The sequence below is a fragment of the Mobula birostris genome, chromosome 28, assembly GCF_030028105.1.
Source record: "Mobula birostris isolate sMobBir1 chromosome 28, sMobBir1.hap1, whole genome shotgun sequence".
Taxonomy (NCBI): domain Eukaryota; kingdom Metazoa; phylum Chordata; class Chondrichthyes; order Myliobatiformes; family Myliobatidae; genus Mobula; species Mobula birostris.
In genome coordinates this window covers 25,865,876-25,872,983 of record NC_092397.1, presented here as the reverse complement: position 1 = coordinate 25,872,983, position 7,108 = coordinate 25,865,876, and the positions used below count along the sequence as shown (strand labels likewise).

Below are 7,108 nucleotides of genomic sequence, written 5' to 3'. Positions count from 1 at the left end.
TCAGCAGAGCGGCTGAAAAACTTGTCACCATTGTAAACAGAATGGAGAGAGTGGGAGATTTCCAGGGACGCTGACCCACTCCCCCATTCCCTGGAATTGAGTGTGTTATACACAGTAACATTCATATAATTTAGCTCTTCGATCTTATAAATATGTCATGTTTGTATTTTGTATATTTTTGTGTGGATAATCTTTTATAATCTGGGATGAAAGATGTTGGAACTAGATCACTGGAAAAAAACGTCACGGAAAAATATTGTCAAAGCCAAAATATTAATCCAAAGTAAGTTGTTATCACACTTCGCATAAGGCACCATATAGTTCAAAGATCAAATTAAAATTTACTCTCACAGTACATACGTGTCACCACAGATAGCCAGAGATTCTTGTTCAGCGGGCATGCTTAGCAAATCTATAGAACAGTAACCGTGAACTGTAAATATGAGGAAATATAAACTGTAAACAAATTGTGTAAATGCAGAAAAATGAATAGCAATAAATAACAAGCATGAAATAACGATATAACAGTCCTGACATGAGTGTATCTATCCCCTTTTGTTCAGGACACTGATGATTGAGGGGTAGTAATTGTTCTTGAAGCTGGTGGGGCGAGTACTGAGGTACCTGTACCTTATACCTGATGGCAGCAGTGAGAAAAGAGCATTGCCTGGGTGGTGAGGATCTTTGCTGATGGACGCTGCTTTCCTACGGCAATGTTTCATGTGGATGTGCTCAGTGGTTGTGAGGATTTTACCCGTGATATACCGGGCCGAATCCACTACCTTTTGTAGGATTTCCCACTCAAAGGCATTGGTGTTCCTATACCATGCCGTAATGCAGCCAGTCAGCACACATTCTGCCACATATTTATAGAAGTTTGGTAAGTTTTCGATGACCGGCTGAATCTCTGAGTGCCCTGAGGAAGCAGAGGTGCAGTCGGGACTTCTTCACAATAATATTTATATGATGGGCTCAGGACAGGTCCTCAGAGAGTGACACACAGAAATTCAAAGTTACCGACCCTTTCCGCCTCTAATCGTCCTTTGATTACTGGCTCATGGACCTCTGGGTTTCCCCTCCTAAAGTCACAATCAGTCCCTTGGTCTCATCCACATTGAGTGAGAGGTTGTTGATATTACACAACTCAGCGAAGTTTTCAGAGTCCCTCCTGTATGCCGATTAATCACCCTCTTTGATACAGCCCACAACAGTTGTGTCATCAGTAAACTTGTAAATGGTGTTGGAAGTGTACTTGGCCACACATTCATACTGTCGGAGTAAAGTGAGTGGGGGGGGGGGGTGCGGGGAGCTAAGCACACTCTGGGTGGGACTCCTGTGCTGTGGAGGAGATGTTTCTTGTCAATCCGGACTGACTGGGTTTTGCAACTGAGGAAATCCAGGATCCAATTGCACAAGGGGGTATTGAGGCCCAGGTCTGGGAGTTTACTGATCAGTTTTGAGGGGATGACAGTGTTAAGTGCTGATCTGTAATCAATAAAGGGCATCCAGATGTTTGCACCTTTGCTGTCCAGATGTTCCAGAGTTGTGTGAAGAGACAACGAGACAGCATCTGCTGTTGCTTCGGTAGGTGAATTGGAGAGGATCCAAGTCACCATTCAGACAAGAGCTGATATGCTTCAACACAAGCCTCTCGAAACACTTCATCGCTGTGGATGTAAGTGCCACTGGGCAATAGTCATTCAGACAGGTTACCACGCTCCTGTTGGGCACCGATATGATTGAAGCTTCCTTGAAGTAGGTGGGTTCCACACACTGCCAGATCGAGAGGTTGAAGATATCCGTGAATACACCAGCCAGCTGGTCAGCACAGGTCTTCAGTACTCGGCCAGGTACTCCATCCAGACCAGATGCTTTCCTTGGATTCACTCTCTTGAAGGCAGTCTGCACGTCATCTTCAGATACTGAGACCAAATGACCATCGGGAGACAGGGGGGTGCGCGATGTTTCCTCCCTCTTCTGCCTGTCCAAAGTGAGCATAGAAGGCATTGAGCTCGTCTGGAAGCGAAGCTCTGCTGTCCCCTTTGTCACTATTTACCTTTGCAGGAGGTTCTGGCATTCAAACCCTGACACAGATCTTGAGCATCACTCTTTTATTCCATTCTATTCCAGAATCTCCACATTGCCCAAGAGATGGCTTTCCGCAGATCATACCTGCAGCTCTTGTAGTATTCCTGATCTCCAGACCTGAATGGATCTGATCTGGTGCTCAGCTGGTTCCAGATCTCAGTACTTACCCAGAGCCTCTGATTTGGGAAAACCCTGAATGATTTTGTGGGGACACACGCCTCCACAGCTGTTTTATTGAAGTCTGTAGTGACCCCGGTGTCGTCCTTCAGGTCCTTCGATGAGTTCTTGAACATGGCTCAGCCTGCTGACTCAAGGCAATCCTGTAACCGTTCCTCTGCCTCCCAACACCACCCCTCGGTTATCTGGATATCTGGAGCCTTGTTCCTTAGTCTCTGTCTGTATGCAGGTAGCAGGAGTACAGTCAAATGATCCAACTTAACAACAACAGGCATTCCTGATCGTGGTGTAGCAGTGCCCTAGTGTGTTGGGACCTCTGATGCAAAAGGTTACTACTTCAGATTCATTTTCTTTCAGATATCTACAGGAAAATGAATACAATGGAATTGATGAAAACTACAGACAGCAAAGACTGACAGACAAATCATGTGCAAAAGAAGACAAATAGTGGAATATCCTCCTCTTCATTATTAATTACATTGTCCTTAGATTCAGTAATTAGTCTAATTAACGTTCGCCTTGTGGTAACATGTTCACACGGGATCTTAGCTTCCACACACACCTCTTTGAGCTGATCCAGTTGCAAAAGCCATAGGCTCTGAGACAAGGTCTCTGCCAACTCCCCCCGATCCATTATGTGTGAAGCAGCCGCGCCCCCAAAGAAGCGCGCTCCCGCTCTCCATCAAACGCGATCCGTGTCCTCGTTGTGGCCACACTGAGCGACGTTAATTGTCCCGGGTTCCGGCACCAAATATTTGTTGCACACAAAAGGGACTTCCAGGCGTGCAGAAGTTTAAAATAGCCTCTTTATTTTCCTTTCTGGAAACACCGGAACACAGCGCATCGGCTTTCCACGCACGCTGCCGGGCCGTCTCCGTCCACTCCATCACGTCCCCGGGACCCCTCAGCTGCCCCAACTGCCTGGATAAGCTTTGCCCCTTGTAACCATCAACCAACCCACTGAACATTAATCAAATTGTCAATGCACCAAATAACAAAACCAAAGCACTAAAAATAATATGAACATAATATAAGAAAATTAGGGGGGTATCCAGTGTCCATTACTATGCTCCACATTACTATCGGTCCCACTTTGGCATGGGTGACCCTCCCAAAAGCCAAACCACAAGGGCCTTGCCTCCAGCCAGCTTCACTCTCCGGTCATTGAGGCAGGTTTCAGACATCCCACCTCTCCCGGAAGATCCGGGAGTCTCCCGCATATCGATAGTGGCTCCCTGACGCCCGGAATTATATACAATATCCCGGAAATAGATTTATTTTTGAGAGGGAGAGCGAGCATCCTGTTTGGTCTCTCTTCGTGCTGAGAGTGGTCTCCAACCACCGGGCCGTGAGGAAACAATATGATTTGGCGATATGAAACGATATGAGTCAGCTGCACCTTTCCTCACTCCCTGTCACGCACTGTTGAGCTCGAACGCACGCGAGGTCATTACGCACGCCTCATCCATGTCAGCGCGGGAAAAAGATCAACTCCTGGAGCTTGTAAGTGACGGCGGGCTGAAAAGTATGTTTGACATAACATCTCTGCCGGCATTCTGGATCAAAGTCAAGGCTTACTATCCTGAGATAGACACGAAAGCACTGAAAACGTTGCGTCCATTTCCAACATCATATCGCTGCGAAGCGGAGTTTTCTGCAATGAATGCAACGAAAACTAAATTGCGGAATAGACTGGACATAAGGAACCCCCTTCGAGTATCACTGTCTCTTGTCACCCCTCGATGGGACCGTCTTGTTGCAGGAAAACAAGCCCAGGGCTCACACTGATTCAGCGATATTGGTGTGTTGCAATGAATTTATATGTTTACACGGGGAAAATATGCGCTGTGTGTTTAATATCCAAACGTTACTTAAAATGTTATGATGCTATTGACTTATCACCTATATTCCGGTCGTGATTAACACCGCCCCCCGCTCCCCGCCCCCGGGTCGGCCGGTCCGCAAGAATATTGTCAATATTGAACCGGTCTGCGGTGCAGAAAATGTTGGGCACCGCTGCTAAGTAGACCTATCAGTTTTCTCTGTGGGCGGGCTTTACAGTCGACCTCAAAAATAATGGCAGTGTTGCTCGCTGCACCTTTTGCAACAGTGACCTTTCTATTGCCCATGGTGGGTTAAAATGTAAAAGACATGTTGAGGTGAGTTTAACAGGTGTCATTACAGCATAGGTAACGTTATTTAAACTAGCTGGTTAGCTGCTAAGGAGCAACGCTATTGATGTCCTACGTGATGAGGCCAACCTCCCTGCAGACTTGCTTAAAGTTGTAATAGAATAAACATGATAATAAAATATAATATAACACATATTTTAATGTCACATTTGCTGCATATAGTCATAGTCATACTTTATTGATCCTGGGAGAAATTGGTTTTCGTTACAGTTGCACCATAAATAATAAATAGTTAAATAGTAATATGTAAATTATGCCAGGAAATAAGTCCAGGACCAGCCTATTGGCTCAGGGTGTCTGACCCTCCAAGGGAGGAGTTCTAAAATTTGATGGCCACAGGCAGGAATGACTTCCTATGACACTCTGTGTTGCATCTCAGTGGAATGAGTCTCTGGCTGAATGTACTCCTGTGCCCACCCAGTACATTATGTAGTGGATGGGAGACGTTGTCCAAGATGGCATGCAACTTGGGCAGCATCTTCTTTTCAGACACCACAGTCAGAGAGTCCAGTTCCATCCCCACAACATCACTGGCCTTACGAATGAGTTTGTTGATTCTGTTGGTGTCTGCTACCCTCAGCCTGTTGCTCCAGCACACAACAGCAAACATGATAGCACTGGCCACCACAGACTCGTAGAACATCCTCAGCATCATCCGGCAGATGTTAAAGGACCTCAGTCTCCTCAGTAAATAAAGATGGCTCTGGCCCTTCTTGTAGACAGCCTCAGTGTTCTTTGACCAGTCCAGTTTATTGTCAATTCGTATCCCCAGGTATTTGTAATCCTCCACCATGTCCGCCCTGACCCCCTGGATGGAAACAGGGGTCACCGGTCCATTAGCCCTCCTCAGGTCTACCACCAGCTCCTTAGTCTTTTTCACATTAAGCTGCAGATCATTCTGCTCACACCATGTGACAAAGTTTCCTACCGTAGCCCTGTACTCAGCCTCATCTCCCTTGCTGATGCATCCAACTATGGCAGAGTCATCAGAAAACTTCTGAAGATGAAAAGACTCTGTGCACTAGTATACCCAACCTGGTTTACAGATTAGACAAAATCGCTAAACAAAGTATTACATACACACTTGGAGGTCGACAGGCGGGAGGGGGGAATATGGTGTTGCAGGGGGCGGGGGAGCTACCTCCCTGAAATGGTGGTGATACCTCCCTGAAATGAGTTTTTGCAGGGTGGGATGTCTGTGGTTTGCTCCAGGAAATGATCTCCGACTTTGCCAGGTTTGCTGCAGGAAATGATCTCCCATTTTGCCAGGTTTGCTGCAGGAAATGATCTCCCATTTTGCCAGGTTTGCTGCGGGAAATGATCTCCCATTTGTGCAGCTTCATTCAAGCAGGGAAGCTGAAGGTGCTAGTCTGCACTGAGGTTCGATTTCAGGACTATCAAGTGGCCCTCAAAGCTGCTACCACATCATTTATATCAAGCAAAGAGATTCTAATCATGTGATCTCATTTTGTTAATTTGTAAATAATCTAGATAGATTTAGAAATCAGATAGCTTCAGAAAGAACAGGAAGGATAGTTTATTTTCAGCTTTATTCCATCCAGTCTGAAATATAAACTTTTTACCATATCTGTAAGAATGGGAAATTGACTGGATCTGTACAATGAAAGCCTTACTTTGTGTCATGTAAATTGTGTCACTTTCTTTCTCCCTGTTTGTTTTATCCTGTCAGCAGAGTGAGATACAAATCAAATCAAGTTTAATTATCATTCAGCCGTAATAGATAGGGTGAATGAGGCAGCGTCCCTCGGGGGACATGGTGCAGAACGAACAACATAGTGCATTCAAAAAAGTGTGTAGAGAAGCCTCTTCACGTGGGATAAGAACATATATGTAGTCCAAGACCCTCAGTGACCTGTCCTGCAATCAATGGTACAATCTCCTGGCAGTGTGCAGACACGTGCAGTCCAGACTGTTGTTCCACCACTCGAACAGGAGAGGGCAGCACCAACGGGAGAGGCCAGCCCCCTGCTGAGCGCAGATGCCACGTTGCACCGCCTCCAGCGTCCCTCACCTGGCCTGCAGCTGCAGGCAAGCCTGCTGCTCGAGGACTCGTCCCCACTACAATCGGGGCTACGTGGCTTCTACTATCGCACCACCAGACAAGTGTAACAGGCCTGCGGCAACTTACACTATCACTCTGCAAAAGAGTCTTGCGATTGCGAGTGAAATAACCATGACAATCTTTCACGTACCAACTCCGATACCTCTGAGTGGCAGGCAGCAACACAGTCTCAACTCAAGCTCTGTATAAATTTTGGGTTTATTATGTACATAAATAGCAGCAAGAGTTAGGCCATTCAGCTCTGTGGGCCTTCTCTGTAATTCAGAATTTGTTGATCTCTTTCTAATCTATTCACAAGTCTTGCATCCCTTGATTCCTTTCAAAGTTCAAAGTAAATTTTATTATCAAACTACATGCATATCACCATATACAACCATGAGATTCACTTTCCATTGGGCATACTCAGCAAATCTATAGAATGGTAACTATAACAGGATCAATGAAAGGTCAACTAGAGTGCAGAAGACAACAAACTCTGCAAATACAGATATAAATAAATAGCAATAAATAACAAGAGCATGAGATAAAGAGTCCTTAAGGTGAGGTCATTGGTTGTGGGAACATTTCA

The 7,108-nt window shown here is 45.7% G+C and overlaps 1 protein-coding gene across 1 annotated transcript in view; it reads left to right on the top strand.

The window, feature by feature from the left end:
* The window catches only part of LOC140189166 (uncharacterized), a 751,862-nt gene that overhangs the window by 32,056 nt on the left and 712,698 nt on the right, over positions 1-7,108 (top strand). The gene's annotated exons all lie outside the window — the stretch shown is intronic.